Source organism: Myodes glareolus, chromosome 1 (assembly GCF_982192425.1).
Source record: "Myodes glareolus chromosome 1, mMyoGla1.1, whole genome shotgun sequence".
In the NCBI taxonomy this organism is placed as follows: Eukaryota; Metazoa; Chordata; class Mammalia; order Rodentia; family Cricetidae; genus Myodes; species Myodes glareolus.
This window is the reverse complement of record NC_142026.1, coordinates 86,267,506-86,290,664: the sequence shown is the minus strand read 5'-3', so window position 1 is coordinate 86,290,664 and position 23,159 is coordinate 86,267,506. Positions and strand designations below refer to the sequence as shown.

At 44.1% G+C, this 23,159-nt stretch overlaps 1 protein-coding gene across 1 annotated transcript in view; it reads right to left on the bottom strand.

Moving 5' to 3' along the window:
• Crybg1 (crystallin beta-gamma domain containing 1) overlaps nucleotides 1–23,159 on the bottom strand; it is a 200,035-nt gene that overhangs the window by 137,050 nt on the left and 39,826 nt on the right. The gene's annotated exons all lie outside the window — the stretch shown is intronic.

The following is a 23,159-nucleotide window of genomic DNA, read 5'->3' as shown; positions in this document are numbered from 1 at the left end:
GCAATGCTCTTAGGCTCTGAGCCATCTCTCCAGCCCCAAATGCCTGGTCTTAGCTTTAGTTATTTTTAGCCAGCTTTTCTTAAATTATCCTGTCTACCTTTTGCCTCTGGACTTTTACCTTTCTCTATTTCTGTATACCTTTCTTTACTTTTTACTACATGGCTTGCTGTGTAGCTGGGTGGCTGGCCCCTGGAGTCTTCCTCTCCTCCTCTTTCTCACTCCTCAATCCCTCCTCCCAGGTTTCTTCTCCTATTTATCCTCTCTGTCTGCCAGACCCGCCTATCCTTTCTCCTGCTTTGCTATTGGACGTCCAGCTCTTTATTAGGCTAATCAGGTGTTTTAGACAGGCAAAGTAACACAGCTTCGCAGAGTTTAACAAATGCAAGACAAAAGAATGCAGTACATATTTGCATCATTAAAACAAATATTTCACAGCATAAACAAATGTAACACAAATTAATATTCCACAACATATGGCCAATGGAGGTGCCTGGTATGTGAAGAAGGAAACCTATCAAGGTTCAGACAAGTCTGTCCCACACCAGACATGTGTATAGCAACTGTAAAAAGGTAAGAGCCCATTAGTTCAACTGACCCTCTTGCACATCCAGGGCCAAGAGTCTCTGGTTTTCAAAAAAAAGTTACTCCAACATCTCATCTTGTTTATTAAGATTCATGTTGTTATTATTTATATAAGGGTGAGTGTGTGTGTCTGTGTGTGTGTCTGTGTATATGTCTGTGTCTGTTTGTGTGTGTTTCTATCTGTATGTGTATGTGTCTCTGCGTGTGCACCTGTCTATGTATGTTTATATCTGTGTATGTGTCTGTGTGTATATTTGTGTGTGTGTTTCTGTCTGTCTGTCCCGTTGTGTGTCTGCGTCTGTGTGTGTGTCTGTGTGAGTAAATGGCCAAGGTGGGAAGGTACTCAAAGGGGCCAGAAGAGGGCATCAGATCCTTTGGAGCTGGAGTTATAGGTGGTTATGAGCTGTCTGGCATGAACACTTCTAACTCAACCTGGGCCTCTACAAGAACAGCAGGAACTGGCTGGGGCAGACTGTGGGTCCACTGGCAGTGAGACCAGGATTTATCCCTACTGCTTGTACTGGCTTTTTGGAACCCATTCTCTTTGGAGGAATACCTTGTTCAGCCTAGATATAGTGAGGAGGTCCTTGGCCCTGCCTCAAAGCAATGTGCTAGAATTTGGTGATTTCCCATGGGAAACCTTACCCTCTCTGAGAAGTGGGTGCAGGGTGAAAAAGAGGGAAGGTAGAGGGAGCTGGAGGAGGGAAGGGAGTGGGAACTGGGAAAGGCATGTAAAATGAAAAAAGATAGTTTTCTAAAAACAAAAACAAAAACAAGTAAATAAATTTTAAAAACCTGCAAAAAAAAAAAAGAACTCTTAACCTCCCTATCCCAGCCTAGTCCAGATCCTCCCTCCCCACCCCCTCATCTCACTATGTAGACCAGGCTAGCCTCCAACACACAAGGATCCACCTGCCTCTATCTCCCAAGTGCTGGGATTAAAGGTGTATGACCCCTTTAGGCAACTTTAATTTTACTACATTTTAATTTTTAAGTGTTCATATTTTTGTTTGTTATTCTCTGTCATGCATTCATCTAATCTTGCTTAATCTTGCTTGTGCACATTTTCACTACTGGGAAATTACTACTGGAAAATTTTACATTTTTTTACTGGAGGTAAAAAGAATTTTACCTCCATCAGTTCTTCCTTTCCTCCCCTTCCTGATGTCCAATGGTGTTTATTTTGTTTTGTGTGTGTGTGCGTGTGAGCATGAGTGCACATGTGTGTGCATGCATGCGTGTGCATGTGCGCATGCCATGGTGTCCATGAACAGGCCAGAGGACAACTTTTGGGAATGAATTCTCTCTCCACCACGTCATCAGGTTTCCATAGCAAGTGCTTTTACCTGCTGAGCCATCTTGCCAGCCCAACAGTCAAGAGTATTCAACTTTAACTTATTGGTTTTTATAAAACGCTCTTATGTTTTTATTTTTTATTCATCTTTTTACACTTACGTAATTTTGGTTTTAAATTACTAGGAAACCTTGTTTTCTATTTTTTTCTAACCTCTTTCCCTTTCTCCCTTTCTTTTTTCTTTCTTTTATTTAACCTTGCTTCTCTCAAATTTCTTCCCTCTTTTTTTATCACATTCATTTGTTAGTTACACAGTTATCTTTGATGATATTTAACTTCACAGCACACTCTGTAGTAGTTTTAGCCTGGGTATCTTTTAACGTCTATGGGATGGAGAGCAGGGATCTTCATATTCAAGCAGCCTCCTCTGGAAGCTTCTATCTCATTACCACTCAGTGAGGAGAAAACAAACCACTGTAACACCAACCAAACAAGATACAGACACAGCCTTCAAATCTCCTAAAACTAATCACTATTGACAGATCAATTCAGTTCAGAACCTTGAGAGAACACTAACAACATGGAGGAAAAAGCCAGAAAAGTCTATGAGAAAAATCAGCAAAATGGTTGGATGCCTCAGCAATGTGGAAGAAAAATTCTGCAAGGAAATTGAGATGGGGGAGGGGTGGTGGGATCAGGATTGCTAGAAATGAGGAACTCAAATAAAATCTGAAGTAGAAGAAGAGTACCAGGGATGGAGGACACAGCTGATAGAATACTATGCTCTGCCATCCAAAGGGAAGATGATAAATAAGAATGATCACAATATTCAGTAACTCCAGAATTCAATCAACAAACCAGACCTTAGCATCCACAGGATGTGAGAATAAATACTGAGGTATGGAAACCCTCCTTAGTGAAATTATAACAAGAAATATCCCAAGTCCAGAGGAACAGATAGACATTTTAACACAAGAAGCCTTTTAGCATTTCAAATACACATTACCTGGAGAAGAACTTCCCTGTGACACATCCTAATCAAGTTGTCAAAACTAAAAAGCAAAGGGACAATATTAAAGTTGTGAGGAGGAGGTGTGAGCTCACCCACTAAGATAGAAACACCAGTATCACCAGATTATTGTCAACAACCCTAAAAGTCAGGAAACCATGGGATGACAAATTTCAAGTACTGAAGATGGATAACTTCCAGCCAAGACCAGTATGCCTAGCAGAGTTATCCTTTAAAATTACAGAAAAATAAAGACATTGCAAATTAAGTACAAACTAAGGCAGTTCATGACCACCAAGCTAGCACTGCAGATGATAAATCAAGGAATGCTAGACATAGGGTAAAGAGAAAAGACTGTCTGTCACAGAGCACAGGAAAGGATGAAGAGGAACAGATGAACAAGGAGCATTATAAAGAATTCATTACACCCACACAGGAAATCCACAGACCCCTAATACTAATAAGGAAGAAACTACAGAACAAACAAAAATCCAACCAACCAACAAAACGACAGGAATTAGAGACATCTCTCAATATTAACCTTGAAAGTAAATGGCCTCAACTCACCAAGGAAGAGTGACAGACTGTCTCACTGGACTGAAATACAAGACCCAGGGCTGCTGATACAGCTCAGTTGGTGAGTGCTTACACTGCATGAACAAAGCCCCAGGTTCAACTCTCAGCTCTACATGAAAGCTGGGCTTGGTGGTACATACCTAACCAGTGCTTGAGAAACAGAGGCAGAAGGATCAGAAGTTCAAGGGCACTGTCAGCTACACAGTAAGTCTGAGGCCAGCCTGAATGACATAAAACTCTGTGCGCATGCACACACACACACACATGTGCAACACACACACACACACCTAAAAATCTGCTTCCTCCAAGAAGCACACTTCACTGGTAAAGATAAGAACAGACAGAGAGACAAAGAGCAGAAAATAACCTGTCCCATGAAAAGAAGCTGAGACAGCCAGCAGAGCTATTCCAATAGCTGATGAAGTAGATTTCAAACCAAAGCTGGAAGTGAAGAAGGGGACTTCCATGCTAATAAAGGGAACAACTCAACAAAAAGATAAAAAGATAAAACAGGTATGTGGGGTGTGTGTGCGCGCGTGTGTGTATGTATGTTTATCTATATGAGTACTTACATTGAAAACTCAGGTACCTAGCATGCCTGAAACCCTGGGTTCAGCCTCCAGCTCCACATACAACTAGGTACGGTGGGAAGCACACACCTATAAACTCCGTATTAGGTGGTAAAGGCAAGGGGATCAGAACTTCAAGATAATCTTTGGCTACGTAGCACATTGGAGGTTAGTTTGGGCTACAAGAGAGTCTGATTCAAAATAAGAACAAACAACAAAATCCTACTTTGAGCATCCACCTCATCCTAGTGAGAAAGGTTTCATCAGGAAAATAGACAGGAACCTAAGAAAATCAGCATGAGGCTCTTCAGAAACGGAAACCTAGAGTCACCCACCATAGCACTGTGCAGGCCTGTCAACACACCACGGAGAAACCTACACATTCATGTTTACTGCTGCGTTATTCACTGGAGCCAGGAAACAGAAGCAACTTAGACACTGACGCATGCATAAAGGTTATGTGGTGCGTATCCGGTGAGTTTTATTCAGCTAATAGAGAAAAATTAAACCACGGCGTTTGTCAGACATGGATGGCGTTAGAAACCATTATAGTTCAGGAAGTAAGCCAGACTCAGAAAAATGAACACTACTTTTTTCACTTATATACAGAACCTAGTTTTAAAATTCTATGTGTCGAGGTGGTGCGATGGTTGCTCTTTCAGAGCACCTGGGTTCGGTTTCCAGCACCCACACGGAAGCTCACAACTGCCTGCAGCTTTGGTTCTAGAGGATTCAGTGTCCCCTTCTGGCCTCTGCTGGCACCAGGCACACTCATGGTACACATATCACATGCAGACAAAACATTCATGCATATAAAATTTAAAAGATAAATAAAATCTAATAAAAAAAATAGCCGCCCTTAAGTTAAACTCCCGTCCTCTGGAAGAGTGGTAGATGTTATTAACTGATGAACCAGCTTTCTACCCCACGTATGCTCATTTCTTTTTTTCTTCTTCTGTTTTCTTTTCTTTTCTTCTCCTCTCTCTCTCTTTCCCTTTCTCTCTCCTCCTCCCTCCCTCCCTCCCTCCCTCTCTCTCTCTCTCTCTCTCTCTCTCTCTCTCTCTCTCTCTCTCTCTCTCTCTCTCTGAGATGGAGTTTCTCTGTGTAACAGTCCTGGCTGTCCTCAAACTCACTTTGTAGAACAGGCTAGCCTCAAACCCACAGAAATCCACCTGCCTCTGCTTCCAGAGTACTGAGACTACTTTTTAAAGAAAACCTTTCACAGAAAACACAGCTATACTAAGAATTTACTAGGTGCCATTTGAAATCTTTAAGAAAGGATAGATGGTTCAGGGAGGATTTTCAAATAAATTTTCCTGTTTATCTCACAATTTTTCTTTTTTCTTTTTTTGAGACAGGGTTTCTCTGTGTAGCTTTGGTGCTTGTTCTGGAAACTACTTCTTGTAAATCAGGCTGCCCTCGCACTCTTATCTCACAATTTTAAATGAATAAGGCATCAGGAGAAAGCGGATAAGGAGTCAGTCCTTGCGCTCAGCATCTTGATAATTCTAGGTTAGTAGCTATGTCCCCCAACACTAAGTATTTCTTACCCTGTGATCCTCACAAGGACATAGACTGGTGCTATCTGTCACTGACAGTGTAAACAGGGAAGAAATGGAGGCTTGGAGAGAAGGGATTTGTTTATAGTTACACAGGAAGTTATAAAACTGAGATCTCTCTTTTTTAAAAGATTTATTTATTTACTTATTACACTTACAATGTTCTGCCTGCGTGTCTCCCTGCAGGCCAGAAGAGGGTACCAGATCTCTTTACAGATGGCTGTGAGCCATATGTGGTTGCTGGAAATTGAACTCAGGACCTCTGGAAGAGCAGCCAATGCTCTTCACCAGTAAGCCATCTCTCCAGCCACCCTCCCCCCCAAACTGAGATCTCTAATATAAAAGTGTTTCATTATTTTGTTAGTTTCTTTTCCAGAAAGGAATGTGCCCTGTAATCAAAGCTAAAAGGAAAAGCCACTCTTTTGGTCCCAGGAAGTGGAAAAAATATTCTATTTGCAATTTGGCTTCCTTTTATGTGTCAATGATGATGCCTGGCCAGGCTTACATAACCTCAGGAGACCAAAGGAAAACCCCACACACATAGTTTAGACCTTTTGTCCTTTTGTTGGCTTATCTTGTGTCCCCTGCAAAGAGGTTCTATTATATAAAAGGGAACCAAGGCCCAACCATCCAGTTACAATGACTTTTCCAGATCGGCCCCAGTGAACTCTGCCTGTCATTTACCCTCTACTGCTGCCCACAGTGCCTGTCCCACTATTTCCCCTTTTTCCTATAGTGTCCCTCCACCCCGAACATGTGGCATCTTTCCATATTTCATAGAGAACTTAACCCTGACTGTCAAGCTGTAAGCGGTGATACAGCACACACAGACACAGGACATAGAAGAAATGTATAGTGGTATATTATTTGTGTTTTAATAAATAAAGCTTGCCTGAAGATCAGAGAGCAAAGCAGTCATATTAGTCAGCCATACAAGCCAGAAAACCATGGCACACATATTTAATCTCAGGGCTTGGGAGACAGAGGCAGACCGATCTCTGTGAGTTCAAGGCCATCCTGAGCTACACAAGATTGAATCTGTCTAAAAGAGAAACAGAGCTCACACAAAAGTGATACCAGTACTTGGGATCCCACGCCTTTAATCCCAACACAGCAGAGGTGGAGACAGGAGTGATATGGCTGGGTGGAGAGAGAAATATAAAGGCAAAGAGACAGGAACTCGTGGAGTGTGGAGTTTAGAGTGTGGGGTGTGGAGTCTTCAGGATTCGTGGAGACAGAATCTCACCCATTTTCCATCTGAGATAGAGGTAAGAGTCAGTGGCTGCTGCTTTGCTTTTCTGATCTTCAGGTTGAACCCCAATATCTGTCTCTGGGTTTTTATTATTCATGCTACAAATATGAAAGAAACAGTTTTGCCAAAGAGTAAATGTTCCAGGTCACCACCTCTGGTGGGCTTACAAATGAGGTTTTCTATACCTCCAAGTCTAAAATATAAAAATCTCCACAAAGAGAAGCTGGTCTATGACCATGTTCAGGGGCATCTCAGCTTTATTTATTTATTTTTTAAGAATATCATTGAGTAACCAGTACTCACAAAGTGGGAAAGAACACTCATTCATTTGTTAAAAAGCCAGGGAAGCTGTTAGCCCTCAGAACACCTGATTGGACACTGCCACGAAGATCCTTCATGGCCTCTCAAGCCCGCCAGACAGTTTGAGAATGCAAAAGGATGCTTTACATCATAAGAGTTTAATGAACAAAAGGACGAATTCAATGGTTTATAACAAATATTTCCAATTGCCCTTAAAGTGGGAATCTTACTTGGTGTCAGAATATCTTCATACAATGCCTCTGCTGCATGTAATGGTATCTGGGCAAGAAAATCTCTCTGATGTTAAGATGCTTCACCTGTAAAATGGAATGATGGTATAACAGCATCCTTCTAAGATTTAAATGAAGCTCAGCATGGTGGTTCATGCCTGTGATCCCAGCATTAAGAGGTTGAGGCAGAAGGATTGCCATGAATTCAAGGTCAGTCTGGGCTCCATAGTGAGTTCCAGGTTAGCCTTAACTACAGAGTGAGGCTTTCCCTTATACAACACAAACTTCCCAACCCCAAAGTAAAAGAACATTAGGTATACCTTTGGTATATATTTAGATGCCAAACCATGAAGGAACAAGGAGGAAGAGAGGACAGAAAAGCAGACACGAGAAAAATCCAACCTTGAGATGACAGGATGGACCAGGGTGACAGTAGTGAACAAGCTAGAAGATAGACTTTAGGCACGTGACGTGTGGGGTTGAAGGAGTAGGGAGCCAAACCACGCCTCACGCATTGCAAGCACACGTCCCGCACTGAGCCAGGCCTTCAGGTCCTAGATACACTTCCCAGCGGAATGGTGTCCATGGCAATGGACACTCTTCAGATTTACTAAGATGGAGAACAGTGTGGGAGGAGAACATTGGAGGAAGCCAGGAGTGGGCTTTTGGACATGTCACGTTACAAAGACTTACAAGAAAACCTACTTTGGTGACACGCATCTATGTCATTTCAGCACTTGGGAGGTTTAGAGTTCAAAGTCATCCTTGGATACATTGTGAGTTTGAAACCAGCAGGGATTCATGACCCAAGAAAGCAGGGTAGGAGTACCAGACATGGTGGCATGTATCTTTAATCCAAGCATTCAGGAGGCAGAGGCAGGTGGATCTCTGTGAGTTCCAGGCCAGCCAGAGCTGGTAGTGTGGTAGTTTGAATAAGAATGTCCCCTCACAGGCTCTTATACTTGATAAGTATTTGGTGAAGTGTTTGGAAGGAACAGGGGTGTGTCCTTGTTGGAGGAAATGTGTCACTTGGTGAGGGCTTTGAGGTTTCAAAAGCCTAGGGAAGGTGCAATCTCTTTCAGTCTCTCACTTTCTCTCCCTCCCACTCTTCCTTCCTCACCTCCCACTGTCCCTCTTCCTGTCACTTTCTGATCAGATGATCAGATGTGAGTTCTCGGCTGTTGTTTTGGTGCCATGCCTGCCTGCCTGCCACCATGCTCCCTGACATGATGGTCATGGACTAACCCTCTGAAATAATAAACTGACTTCCAAATAAATGCTATATTTTATAAGTTGCCTTGGTTGTGGTGTCTCTTCATAACAATAGAACAGTGACTAAGAAATCCTGTCTTGAGAGGAAGGAAGGAAGGAAGGAAGGAAAAAGAAAAGAGGGACGGAAGGAAAGAAAAGAAAAATGTATAGGACATTCAGATAGTTTGGAATGCAGAAGAAAAGCTGGTATTGGAAACACAAATGCAGAACACACACAATGCTGAAAGGCTAACTAGTTCACCTAGAAAGAAAATGCCAAGAGAAGAAGTCTCCAAGGAGGCCTGAGGTCCCAACATTTGGGAGTTTGGAAGAAGAGCCAGTAAGAAGCAAAAGGAGATTTCAGGGAGATAGGAGAAAAATGAGGGCAGGTGTGTTACAGGACACCACAGAAGGAGCTGGGATCCTGTTAAAGGATGTGAACATGAACTTGACAGCTTGAAATAAACGTCGGCCCCACTCCTTTGTTTCCTGACCAGTGTAAAGGACTCATGTCGGGGACTCTGGACCCCTCTCCTCACTCTGCCTCAGTGAAGACAGTAACTGCTCTGGTTAGCAAATGTGAACAGAATTACCCTGGCAGGCTTGCTCGGCCCTCCTCCCCTTGGGAGCCAGCAGCTTTCTTCCCTGCTCCCCCAGGGATGGCTCTGTTCAAGCTGAGATATCTGAGCTCTCCTGGTTTGTATAGGGCCCCACAAGAAAACAGCGCCACACCCTTTGGCAAACTCAGCAGAAAAGTGTTTCCCAGTAGGGTGGGGGTGGGATTTAATAGTGAGGGAAACAGCAGTATCAACAATCCTTTTGTCTAAGTTTTTTGTAAGAGTGTCACACAAATGAGATGCTGGGTCTAGCAAGAGTTCTATATGACTGGTCCTATTTTCTGCGATGTGAGATGGAGCGTCAGGTTTAAAACTTGGAGGAGAGGTGAAGAAATGGGAACCTGAAGAGACTTACAGCAGGACCTCTAGATCTGTACCGGGGACACTTTGGCACTGTGCTCACTGTCTCAAAGTGAAACTAGCCAGCTTGGCTGTGAACATCTTCCCAGTCCCTTTCAGTTAGAGGACTGTGCTTGTCAGCATTGGGTCTTTCTCAGAGATGACACCTGATGGAGGAGGGTTATCTGTCTATGTGTTACTTTCATTGGTTAATAAAGAAACTGCTTGGCCTGATAGGTCAGAACATAGGTGGGTGGAGTAGACAGAACAGAATGCTGGGAAGAAGGGAAGTGAGGCAGTCGCCATGCTTCTCCTGCCCAAGATAGACATGGGTTAGAATCCTCCCGGTAAGCCACCACCTTGTGGTGCTACACAGATTACTAAATGTGGGTTAAAGCAAGATGTGAGAATTAGCCAATAAGAGGCTGAAACTAATGGCCAGGCAGTGTTTAAATGAATACAGTTTCCATGTAATTATTTCGGGTGTAAGTTAGCTGGGATCCAGGCGGCAGGAACATAGCCCCCCCCTCCCCCCGCTCCTTTTACAGACACCAATGCACCAGGCAAGGAAGCGCCATATGTGAAGGGGCAATGGTAACAGATCCAAGTTATTCCCATTGCTAGAGCACAGTGCGAGGGCTAGGATCAACTGTGGGTTTTAGAGATGAACAAATGACTGATAATGATAAGAGTCTGGGAGCAGCTATGGACCTGGTGGAGGCAAAAAGGGGACAGAGCACAGAGATACCCAAATGCAAGAGTAGTAGTCAAGAGGGATGCAGAATCGCCAGGGGCATGCCTGGGCTGGTGCTAGAAAGAGAGGTGCTGCAGGCACAGAGACTCATCCAGGAGGGAGTAATGTGTGTGTGTGTGTGTGTGTGTGTGTATGTGTGTGTGTGTCCACATGTGCGGGGCTGGTAGTGGTGGTGGTGGTGGTGGTGAGAAACAAGAAAAACATCTCTGTGGGATGAGACGTGGGCTGTGTGGAAAGAGATGGAAGGTCTAAGGCTGCCTTGGGTGAGGGTGGCAGGAGAGGCAACAACCTGAAGCAAGGGCCAAGATTAGCTCAGAGAAAGTCAACACATCAACACTGATGAACATTTGGGGGTGTTCTTGATGATGCACCCCAAGATCCAGAGGACCCAGCAGAAAAACTTTGGGAGCGAGCCAGAAGTATGAAGTAGAAACTTCAGGGACAAGAAGCATTCAGAGAGGCCAGATGTCTGGTACCGAGGTAGACAAACTTGTAGGGCCTGACAGCATCACTGCTGATGGTACTGGAATGGGAGGTGGGATCAGTTCCTGTGAGAACCTCTGTCTGCAGGCTGGTCATCTAGGCCACGTGTGAAGGAAAGACATGGGGGCACAGATGAGAAAAATAGTTACGAGAGCCCCAAGTTATCATTACAGTTTTATTGAAATACACATTTGTTAGGCTGCCTAGACAGCTCAGTGGGTAAAAGGGCTTACAGTGCAAGCTTGACAAGCCCAGCTGAACCCCTGGAACCTTTGGTGGAAGGGGAATATCCGCTCTAGAAAGGTGATTTCGAACTTCCACGCATGCACTATTGCACACATGTATACTCACCGCCTCACAGACTCATCCTGCAAACACATCCACATGATGGTGATAAGAGTGAGAATGATAAATAAAAACATAAGGAGAAAGACATATTTGGAGGCTCGGGAAAAAGTGAATTAATTATCCTTCAAAGAAAATGCAAGCAAAAAAAACCATATTTTTGTTTTGCACTATGTATTCCTAAAAAACTTGTCTCGCCATGGAGTCTGGTAAATCTAAGCATGCTTCTAGTTTGCTGTCCACAGGGAGTGAGACAGCTTCTTCACAATATAAATAATCCTTTGGCCCGTTTCTTAGGTTTTGGTGTGTTTTCTGTTTGTTCTGTAACAGGGTCTAACTATGAAGCTCACTGGCCTGAATGCACTGGGTAGTCAAGGGTGGCCTCCAAATCATTGCAGTCTTCTTGCCCCGGCTGAGCTCTCTGGGCTGAGCCACTATGTCTGGCTCAAAGTTGTAAATTGGGTTTTCTTAAATCACAACACATATGAGAGATGGGAGGTGTGGGAGAACAAGGGAAGACAGCAGAGTGAAAATATTTAATATTTAAAAGAAAGGAGAGCACACACACACACACACACACACACACACACACACAGAGTTCAACCAGGAAAGTTCACTGGATCAAAGCTGTGTCACCTTAGCTTTTATCAGCATTATGTACTGGTGTCCACGGCACAGAGGGCAGGTGAGAGTTCAGCCCTTATACATTTCTCTGAAGTCATTTGCTAGAGATCAAAAATCAAAGTCATTAAATCAAAATGCAGGCTGGAGGTGGAGCCTTCCTAGCACAGGCCCTGCATTAGCTCTCTGGCATTGCTGGAAGAAAGCAGGTGGGGGAGGAAGCAGTAAATGACTTTCTACACATTGAGAAGCAAGCACATTCCGAAAGGGCAGCCAGGAGCCTGTAATACTTGCTGACTTATCTATAGGAACAGCTCACTTCCAGGGTTGAAGGCTTTAAAAAAAAATTAAAAAACCCAACTGTTTTGTTCCGGTTTTGTTTTGGCATGCAGTCATTTAGAAGTGACAGCTCTGAAAGGCAGCTCCTAAAAAGGGTGAGAATGAGTCACTTTAGGCTCCAGACTAAAGTCCAGGCTCCCCAGATATCTTGTTGATAGCATTATCACGTCTCTATCTAGACACTCCTTCAGGGGAGAGAAACCCCTAAGGGTAGAGACGATCTAACATAATAAACACAGTGGATATGAGTAAGTGAAAGCATTAGAGAGTGGCCCAAGTCGGAGGCAGAAGAAAGAAGAGTATGTATTTTATTCTTGATATAAGAAAGTCTCTTTAAGAAAATTGGTCATCAAAAGAACAAATAATCCAATTAAAAAAATAGAGTACAGACCTAAACAGAGAACTCTCAACAGAGGAATCTAAAAAGACTGGAAGACAATTAAGGAAATGTTCAACATCCTTAGTCATCAGAGAAATGCAAATCAAAACAACTCTAAGATTCCATCTTACACCTGTAAGAATGGCCAAGATCAAAAACACTGATGACAGCTTATGCTGGAGAGGTTGTGGGTAAAGGGAACAATTCTGCATTGCTGGTGGGAATGCAAGCTGGTACAGCCCCTTTGCATGTCAGTGTGGTGGTTTCTCAGAAATTTCGGAAACGACCTTCCTCAAGACCCAGTAATACCACTGTTGGGTATATATCCAAAGGATGCTCAATCGTGACACAAGGACATGTGCTCAACTATGTTCACAGCAGCTTTGTTTGTCATAGCCAGAGCCTGGAAACAACCTAAATGCCCTTCAACCGAAGACCGGATAAGGAAAATGTGGCACATTTACACAATGGAGTACTACACAGCAGAAAAAATAACAACATCTTGAGTTTTGCAGGCAAATGGATGGAGCTAGAAAACATCAAATGAGTGAGGTAACCCAGACCCAGAAAGACAGTTATCATATGTACTCACTCATAGGTGGTTTTTAAAGATAAAGCAAAGAAAACCAACTTACAAATCACAATCCCAGAGAACCTAGACAACAATGAGGACCCTAAGAGAGACTTATATAGATACAATCTATATGGGAAGTAGAAAGTAGAAAAAGACAAGATCTCCTGAGTAAATTGGGAGCATGGGGACCTTGGGGAAGGGTTGAAGGGGAGGGGAGAGGCAGGGAGGGGAGGAGAGAAAAATGTAAAGCTCAATAAAAAAAAGTCTATCATTCTTGATACCCTCACCTACTGAGTTGTATTCACCAATGTTTCCCAAACAAAACTTAACAAAATTTTAGTAAGGAAAGAAAAGAAAAAAAGAGTGGGTTGGGGGAGAGGGTCAGAACATCAAGAAAAGGAGGATACAGTTACTGGGGCTATTACAAGACTGGGTATAGTTCAGTGCTAGAGTATTTGCCTAACATGCACAAGAGCCCAGGGTCAGTGCCCAGTAAATGAATCTCCTGTAAAATAAGATGTGTGGGAAGGGGGACAAACTGGAAGTGAGCTGGAAGCTTCCTCCTGCTGGCTGTTCATGGTACTGGAAGGTGCTATCTAGGCAGACTGCTGGGAGGAAAAATCAATATCTTAGGCTATGGACCCTATGTGCTACCTTATTGACCTTTGGGAAAAGATGCGCCAGCTAGTCCAGCAGTGGCATGACTATTTGGGGGTAACCAAAAACTTTCTAATTCCACCCACAGGAGGAAATAGGTGTCTGGTATAACGCTGGGGAAGACGTAAGTCGAATGGGGAAGCTGTTGCTGCTGTACTGCTAAATGGGCGTGGTGCCCTGTCACATTGCCTTCTAACCACACCTGTCCATCCTGCTTCAAGTTGGTAAGAGAAGCTTTCTTTAGCAGGTGTTATTAACTGAAGAGGCTCATAACTTGTCAAAATACTGAGAGCAAGTGACTTCCGAGAGCTCAGCCTCAAACAGGACATCTACACCACCCCTTCCAAGACTTGGAAAGCACTGTGGAAGACAGAACCAAAGAATGTAGGAGCAGGAGGAAGGGATGGAATGATACAGAACACTGTCTTCTGGGCATGGCAGCACCACTGCACTCTTTTTTTTTAAAAATATTTATTTATTTATTGTGTATACAATATTCTTTCTGTGTGTATGCCTGAAGGCCAGAAGAGGGCACCAGACCTCATTACAGATGGTTGTGAGCCACCATGTGGTTGCTGGGAATTGAACTCGGGACCTTTGGAAGAGCAGGCAATGCTCTTAACCACTGAGCCATCTCTCCAGCCCCCACTGCACTCTTGAACTCTTAGTTTGTGCATATGCCCTACACAAGATTCGAGCTGTTGGTACTCTGGTGTGGGGACAGCTCAGATCCCATCACCCAGATCTATGGCAGTTGACAGATGACGAGGGAGAAAGACATTTTCGTCAGTGGCATAGCCACTGTGAAGCAGTTCCTAACCTCAGTCCCTCATCTATGCCCCTATAAGCAGCCCTAATTAAAACAGTGGGTCTCTCACACACATGAAATACACTATAGTATAAAGGAGACTAGTCAGAGAAGGGAAACAGTGAGGGGGGTGGAGAGGAATAGGGATAGGGGAATAGCGGGAGTGACTATGGTAAAGACTACGTGTATGAACATGCCATCATGGAATTCACTGTCGTAGATCATTACTATGGTCTAATATTTGAAAAATAAACAAAATGGATTTTGTAAGTGCTTACTCACGTAAACACTGAGTTCTAGCCCAGTTGTGGGGCCATAAAGGGAGAATGTGTATACAGGCTGTAGTAGGAGGCACCAGAGGCATTAGAAAGATTAAAAGTTAACATCAAGGCCTAGAGTACTGAGTTGGGGGTGGTATAGTCCAGGCTAGAGTCTAAATTTGGGTAAGGTGAGAAGAGCAAGAACCTGAAGTCAAGGGAATTCGAGGTCTTTGCACATCAACAGGACAAGTCACCGAGTTGCACCTGAAGTAAAGATAAAACGGCATTCTATTCACAGCCTTCTGCCTTTCTTCTCTAGAGACCCTTGTCTCCGAGGTTAGCCTCACTAGTCCTAAAAGCACTGTGGACCCAGACATATCCACAGATAGGCCTCAGCAACCTGAGAAGTGTGTAGAAGTATAGTTTCCACCATCCCACACACTGCTAAGAAACCATGAAGGAGGGCTGAGGAAATGGCTCAGAGGGTAAAGCACTGGCCCCAAGAGCCAGACAATCTGAGCTCGGATCCCCAGAACACATATAGAAAGCCAGACACAGTGGCACATGCATCTGCAATCTCTCCAGTGTGCCCCTACCAACAAGAGGGCGGGGACAAAGAAGAATCTCTAGCTGCCTGCCAGCCAACTACACTGGTGTACATAGCATCAGACAACAGATGTCCTGTCCCAAACAAGGTGGAAGGTAAGGATTGACACCCGAAATTGTCCTCTGATCTCCACTTGTGCACCATGGTATGTGGGTACCCACACTCATACATGCACACACATGAACACCCGAACACACACAAACCACTCACACACACACAAACCACTCACACACACAAACCATAAACACAAATATATACACAACAAATATACACATATCACACACCACACACACATACACACCACAAACACATACCATACACATATACACACTACACACACATACATACCACACACATACACATACCACACATGCATAAACACCATACACATACCACACACATACACACACCTCAAAATATATATACCACACACACATACACACCACATACATGCATACCACACACATATGCACACCACACACATGAACACACCACATATACATACACACCACATACATGCACATACACACCATATATACACCACGCACGTGCACACCCACCACACACATACCACATATACCACATACACACACACACTACACCACATACATACAACAAACACACACCACATACATACAACAAACACACACCACACACACACCACATACATAAAACAGACACACACCACACACATACCACATACACACATCACACACACCACGTACATACAACAAAGACACCGCACACATACCATACACACACACATACACACCACACACACACCATACACACACATACACACCACACACAAACACATACCACACACACGACACATACCTGCACACACACATATACACACTACACACACACAAACACACACACACGATCACAGACTAGGCAAGAGTAACTCATTTCTCTCTACTCCACTTCTTCCTGACAACTGCTAAATTGGAATGATGCTCCCTCCACTGTTAGGCTCACACAGGCTCATCTCCCATCGTTACTGTTACCTCTCAACATCATGAGTCCCAGATAATCTCTTCAGCTCATCTACCCTGGTGTGCTGCCAGGCGCATGCCAACTCGACACAAGCTAGAGTCATCTGAGAGCAGGGAACCTAAGAAAACGTCTCCATAAGATCTGGCTGTAGGCAAGCCTGTGGGGCATTTTCATAATTACTGGTTGCTGGGGAAGGCCATCCCATTGTGGGTGGTGCTATCCCTGAGCTGGTGGTCCTGGGTTCTACAAGAAAGCAGCCTGAGGAAGCCATGTGGAGCAAGCCAGTAAGTAGCACCCCTCCATGACCTCCGCACCAGCTCTGCCCCCAGGTGCCGGCCCTCAGGGGTGGACCATTACCTAGAAGGGAAAGTTAAGTGTAAGCATCTTACCTTCCCAAGATGCTTTTGGTCATGATGTTTCATCACGGCAATATTAAACCAAACTAAGATGCCTGGCCTCCAGTGTTGACCACTTGTTCTCTATGGTGCGGAATGCCTGCCTCGGTTTCCCTGAGATGGTTTTCATTTGCTATTGCAACAAAGACTCAGTCCTCAGGAGGCCTCCCTGCTCAGCCCAGACATCTCTTTAGAGAGCTTACTCTCCTTTTGCACACTCCACGCTTCTCACTCCTTTGTGTTCTCATTCTAAGTGTCCTGGTATTTGGTATTTTGGCAAAGGAAGCTTTGCCCATAAGTATACCTGAAAGAGGAACCTTGCCAAAAATGTAACTTCACCAAAATACATAAACCTTTTCTTTTCTTTTGGTCAGGGAGAGAGACAGGATCTTTCTCTGTAGTCCTGTAGACCAGGCTGCCCTTGATCTCAGAGATCCTCCTGCGTCTTCCTCCCAAGCGCTGGGATTAAATTCATGTGCTACCACCACCCAGTTCAAACAAAATCATAAGTATTTTTGAGTGAACCTTTTATTCACCTTTGAGACGAAGTATCATGTATTCCAGCCTGGAATCGAATTTGATATATAGCTGCAGATGACCTTGAACTTTGGATCCTTCTGACTCCACTTCAGGCACTGAGATTACAGGCATGTGCCACCATGTGCCACCATGCCATGTTTATGTGGCTCTGGCAATCAAATCAAGTCCCCACCCCACCCCACCCCCACACGCTACACAAGCAGCACTCTACCAACTGAGCCACATTCCTGACTCTGCAAAGGTTTGGCCTAATGAAGTGTGTGCTTCTTTATTCTAAGAGAATGCCAAACAGTTCATTGTTGTCATTACCTAAGATTCCATTGAAATATAGGAAAGGGCTACACTTTGGAGTCAGCTGGGAAGAGTTCCGTGAGGGGCATCCCTTCTGCATGGGTCTCACCTGCTAGACTTGGGAGACAGCCTCCACGGCATAAGTCAGAGGCAAGTTTCTAGACCAGACATGCCATCCTCCTGTCCAGAAAGAAACAAAAGCTACAAAACACTTGTTTTTGCTGCTTTGACAGTTTCCTCCTGCCTTAAGGCTCTAGATAAGTTACAGTTGAACTGTTAGAGGCTGGCTACTATACTGTCAGCACTGGGGAGCAGAGGCAGGGGGATCAGGAGTTCAAGGTCACCCTTTGCTACACAGTGAGTTCTGGGCCATTTGGGGCTATGAGACCATTTCAAAACAATAGCAAAGTAGTTACTAGTGTAGCAAAACATCCCTGTAGCTCATTTATTCATTTTCAGAGCTAAGGATTGAAACCAGAGTTGTACGTGTTGGGCAAGTTCTGTGCCCCTGAGTCGCATCCCCATCCCCCTGTGTTCCCACTGGGATCCTCTCACCACTTTAACACTTAGGAGACTAAACTTAGTTCTTGTATTTCTTTGTTGTTCCCAGGGTACAATGCTTGTTATAAACACATGCTAAATGTTTAGTGAATCCATAATTATAAATCCAAGAAGTTTCTGTGGCTCTTCCTGTCATCGTGACAGTCAAAAATTTAGAAAAATGGTCAGAAGTTGGTGGTGAGGCTGTGCAGGTGACAGAGAAAATGCACCCTAGCGGCTTGGCAGCCATACTCTCTTCCTCTCGGCATCTCAGCTACCGTGTGGCTACCCCGCTTCTTAATGGTTGCTCTTTAAAACTTTAATTTTTAATTTAAAAATTGATTTAAAATTGTAAACTCCATCATTTCTTCTCTTCTCTATTGAGGAAAGGAAAACACTCAATACAAAATACTTCAAGAAACAGAGAAATGCAAGAGGGATTGGGGGGAAAGCTCAGTGGTGGAACCTAGCAGATGTGAGGCTCCACCCCCAGACCACAAAAACGAAGAAAAAACAGAAATAAGGTGGTAATTGAATATTTAGAGTGGAGAGGCTCCTAAAGATTGCTCCTGGAAGTAACCATTGCACATTGCATGCTTTAGTGTGTGTGTATATGTGCCCAGCTATACTGAAGGGACACACACACATACATGCACATGACTCGGCTACAGATTGTTCATTTATAAATTTATCCACAGTGTACTACAAGTGTTTTCTATGTCAATAAACACATATGTGTCTAATGAAAACCCTAAGTTGTTTAGTAAATCTGTGTTGAAGGGCTTTCAGGATGGTTCAGTCTTTTGCTTGTATTAATCAATGAATTGCTTATTTATTCATAGCATGTATTAATCAATAAATCATGGATTCATTTACTCCAATATCTTCAAGTTTCTTCCTTTTCAGAATCTTTGCTGAAGCCTCCACATTCGAGCCCCATGGGAACCCGTTCTGAAGACAGGCATCGGAGAAATCTGTGGCCCACAAACCACAACACAACAGAACCAGTCAGGCAGCTCCCAACCCCCATCTCTGACCTCAGGCATATCTCAAATAAAGCTGGAAACCTGAAGGGAGACTGACGAAAAGCATGTCACAGTAAAGCACCTGTGTGTCATCCCCCATCCTGTTCCCACCCTCTGCCTTGTCGGTTTCTCTCCTGCGGAAAACCAAGGGAGCATATGCACTTTGAGAATGTTCACTGGGAATTAAGAATGTCTGCAGGAAGGACAGTCTCTCTCTCTCTCTCTCTCTCTCTCTCTCTCTCTCTCTCTCTCTCTCTCTCTCTTTCTCTGTGTGTGTGTGTGTTTATGTGCATTGTGCTGGGTGAATGAACTTTAAACCAGGGAACATTTTTGCAAGAGTTAGCTTACGAAGCAATGGAATTTAAGGACATCCATGGACAATGCTCCTTTACTGCCCGAATTCCGAAAACGAACGGAGGAAGAAAGGGAGCACCAGAAGAAGGAGTGTACAGAGGGAACAAATGAAGTCAAATCCACAGGAGTCTTCCAGGTGGGCACTGTGCTGCTTTCACTGGGCCCCCAAGAAGCCCTGTGCTGGTGCTAGGCACTAAGGCTGAGGGAGTGGGCTGCCTGGACAGAGCTCAGGGAATGAATCTCAAGAGCAGAGACGCAAGGAATGCTGCAGGGGAGAGAGAGAGGGGCCACACTACAGGGGCAGGCATCAGCAAGCATGAGAGAGGACAGTCAGACCACACCAGCTAAGGAGAAAGACTTTTACTGCTTTCCTCTGACTCCTCGCCCACTGCCCAGCTTTGACGGCAGAAACAGAGAAGCAGCCCCGGGGAATGCTTTCCCAAAACAGACTCCTAAAGAAAAATAGGCATTCAATATATGAAATTTTGACATCGGTTGTTTTATGTGATAATCAAAGTCACTTCTTGAAATCAATTAGATACCTTAAAGAGAAGCCTAACTTTATTTAATGTGAGTTGAGATTATGGGACAGTTTTGGATAGTCTGTCCATTTTGACTTTGCATTAGTGACAACCTGACTGATTCACACGAGGAAAAGATCAGAGTTCCTGCAAATTGCCACCACGGGAGTGCATTTACTTGGAAATTGCAGTTGACAAGGGCATCATTGGCACGGCTTCTGTCCCTGATGCTATCTCTACCAAAGATGAGGAGATTACGAGTCCCCTTTCTATTTTAAAGTCACATAGGTTGGAAAGCACCTATCAGGAAGTCTATAGAGTTCAGGTGACTTTTTGTTTGCTTGCTTTTCCAGACTCTGTGTAGCCCTGGCTGTCCTGGAACTCACCATGTAGACCAGGCTGGCCTCATACTCACAGAGATCCACCTGCCTCTGCCCCGAGTGTCAGGATTAAAGACATGCTTCACTCTCACCTCTCAAGTGGTTACTATTTTATGTGTATGACTGCTTGCTTGCATGTGCATCTGTGCACCTTGTGCCTGCAGGGCTTGTGGGGGCCGGCAAAGGGTGTCAGATTCCCTGGAGCTGGAGTTCCAGGCTGCTCGGAGCTGCCTGCTTTGGATCCTGGGAATGGAAGTCAGGACTTTGGTACCAGCGGCAAGTGCTTGAACTGCTGAGCCATCTCTAGACCCTCAGGTGACTTTTGCTTGAAGAAAATGGGTTAAATCCTACCTCAGCTTCTCCACTACTGCAAGATTCACAGCACGGAGAGCCTTATTCAAGGAGCAGTATAGAAAGTTCACTTCCATGTTTCCTTCACCCACGACATCACCGGCATAATAGCAAGAGTCACAACTGTGTTATGAGACCAGACTTTCCCTGTCTCTCTCCTAAAGACTCCTAAAGAGAATGGAAGACTTGAGAAATCACCTTAAACTTGTCCCTCGTAGCTAATGGCCTGTTATGTTGAGAAGGAAGATGATAGCATTCCCCCATTCTTAGCAAGAACAAACAAACAAACAAACAAAACACCCTATTAAATGAGGTCATTTCGGGCCCTGGAGAAGTGGAAAGCATCACATCACATGGCCAGGCCTGTGTGGCAATCCACCTTGGGCACAGAGCAGCAAACACTTTGGGTCTCTGGAGTTTCCTTAGAAGCAAACTAGATAGATTGCTAAGTGTACCGCTGAGTCCTGGTGGAATCAGGGTCAAGATTTTTCACTATTTCTGAGACAATGGAAAAGTGTGAAGTACTCATAAGAAGTTCACCATAACAGTCACTAAAAAAGAAAGATGTATTTATTTTTATATGTGTGTGTTAGTGTTTTGCTAGCTTGTATGTCTGTGTGTCACGTGTACACAGTGTCCATGGAGACCAGAAGAGAGCATCAGATCCTCTGGAACAGGAGTTACAGCTGTGAGCTGTCATGCGGGTGCTGGGAATCCAACGCTGGTCCCTGGAAGAGCAGAATGTCCTCTGAACTCCGGCCCAAGGGAGGCTTCTTATGACAAAGATTTTGCTTTTATTTTTTGGTACTAAATATAGAAGTAGCCATATTTTCACATATTTATCATTCCTTTCTCATTTTTAGTTAATTTTTGTTTTGTTGTTTGTGTTTGCTTTGGTTTTTGAGATACTGCCCCTGAACTCCTAATCTTCCTGCCTCCCCCCCTACCCCAAATTGAGATTACGATGTGCACTTACTACAGGTGTGGCTTATTCCCTTATTTTCACAAGTCTTTTCTTTCATTATACTGTGCTATTCTGATGACTCATGTTAAGATTTCCTGGAATTCTTGTCAGTACTTGAAAGAATACTTGAAAATTTGTCATTTGGCATTAAATGTCATGAAGTCTAAAACATAACTGGAAGCAGAGGCAGACATTAGGTGTCCCCCACCTCCCCAATTGTTCTTGGCCTTAATTTTTGAGACAGGGTCTCTCACTGAACCAGGAACTTGCTGGTTGACTAAACTGGCTTAGCCAGAAAGCCCCAGTAACTGTAGGGGTTCCCCTGATGGCTTCACAACAGGCAGGGATAAGCAATCAGAGTGAGGTAAGAATGAAACTCAGCTCGGTCCAATTTTATTGTAACCAGCATGGACCATGACTTCTAGCATCTGGCCCAGATCATTTTAGTTTAGTCATATTTTAGCACAGCACAATTTTGGGAAAAAAGTATTCAGATAACAATGAACTCAGTCCCAAGTGCACAATAATTTAAGACATGTTTACATTGAAATTCTTTACAATGTACAGTCGGCTTCTTTCACAAGAATGGGTACTGTTGGCTCAGAGATAGTGCCCAAGATTTAGGGTCTAGGGAGCTTGATTGAGGTAAGCATAAGGCCTGTGGGTGTCGGGATTGGCCTGGCACTAAGATAACGTAGAAGTCACTTAGGTTGTTGTAAGACAAAAGTGACATCACTCGTAAGAATGGGTTTTATGGTCTAAAAGCAATGCTCAAGATTTAGGGAGAAGGGTCTAGGATAAGCAAAACCATAAATTCTGGAAGATATGGGCAGAGCCTGTCATCAGACGGCAAAGGATCACCAAGTTGTAAAACCACATCATTCCTGGCATTCCAGGAAGATGGGCTACATTCTACACCACTGAAGAGGTGAGTTGTGTGTTTAACCTTCCTGGCTTCTCCAGAGCTTATCTGTGTGCACAAGGCCTTTTTGCCCTCTACAAATGACCCCCATGTCTGTGCCTTTGAGGGTCTGGGATTACAGGCATGTGCCACCACGCTGGGACATCAAGATATGGAACTCAGGTCCTTGGGCTTTTGTGGCAAGTATTTTTCTGAGTAAGCCACCTCTCCATCACCCAAAATAGACATTTTTATTAGGTAACGGGGCACATGGAGAAAAAGTATATTGTCTGAGAGTAGTCAGGAATGCAATCGAGACAGCACCATGCTCCTCCTCTCTTTCTCTGTTTATGCCAGAACAGTCCATGATGTTCAGTATCACACCTTTCCTATCTCTCCAACTGTGTATGACAGCTTTTTTTTTTGTCCCCCCCACCCCGAAAAGCAGTAAAAATTTTCAGCATCTAGCCAGGCGGTGGTGGTGCATTCCTTT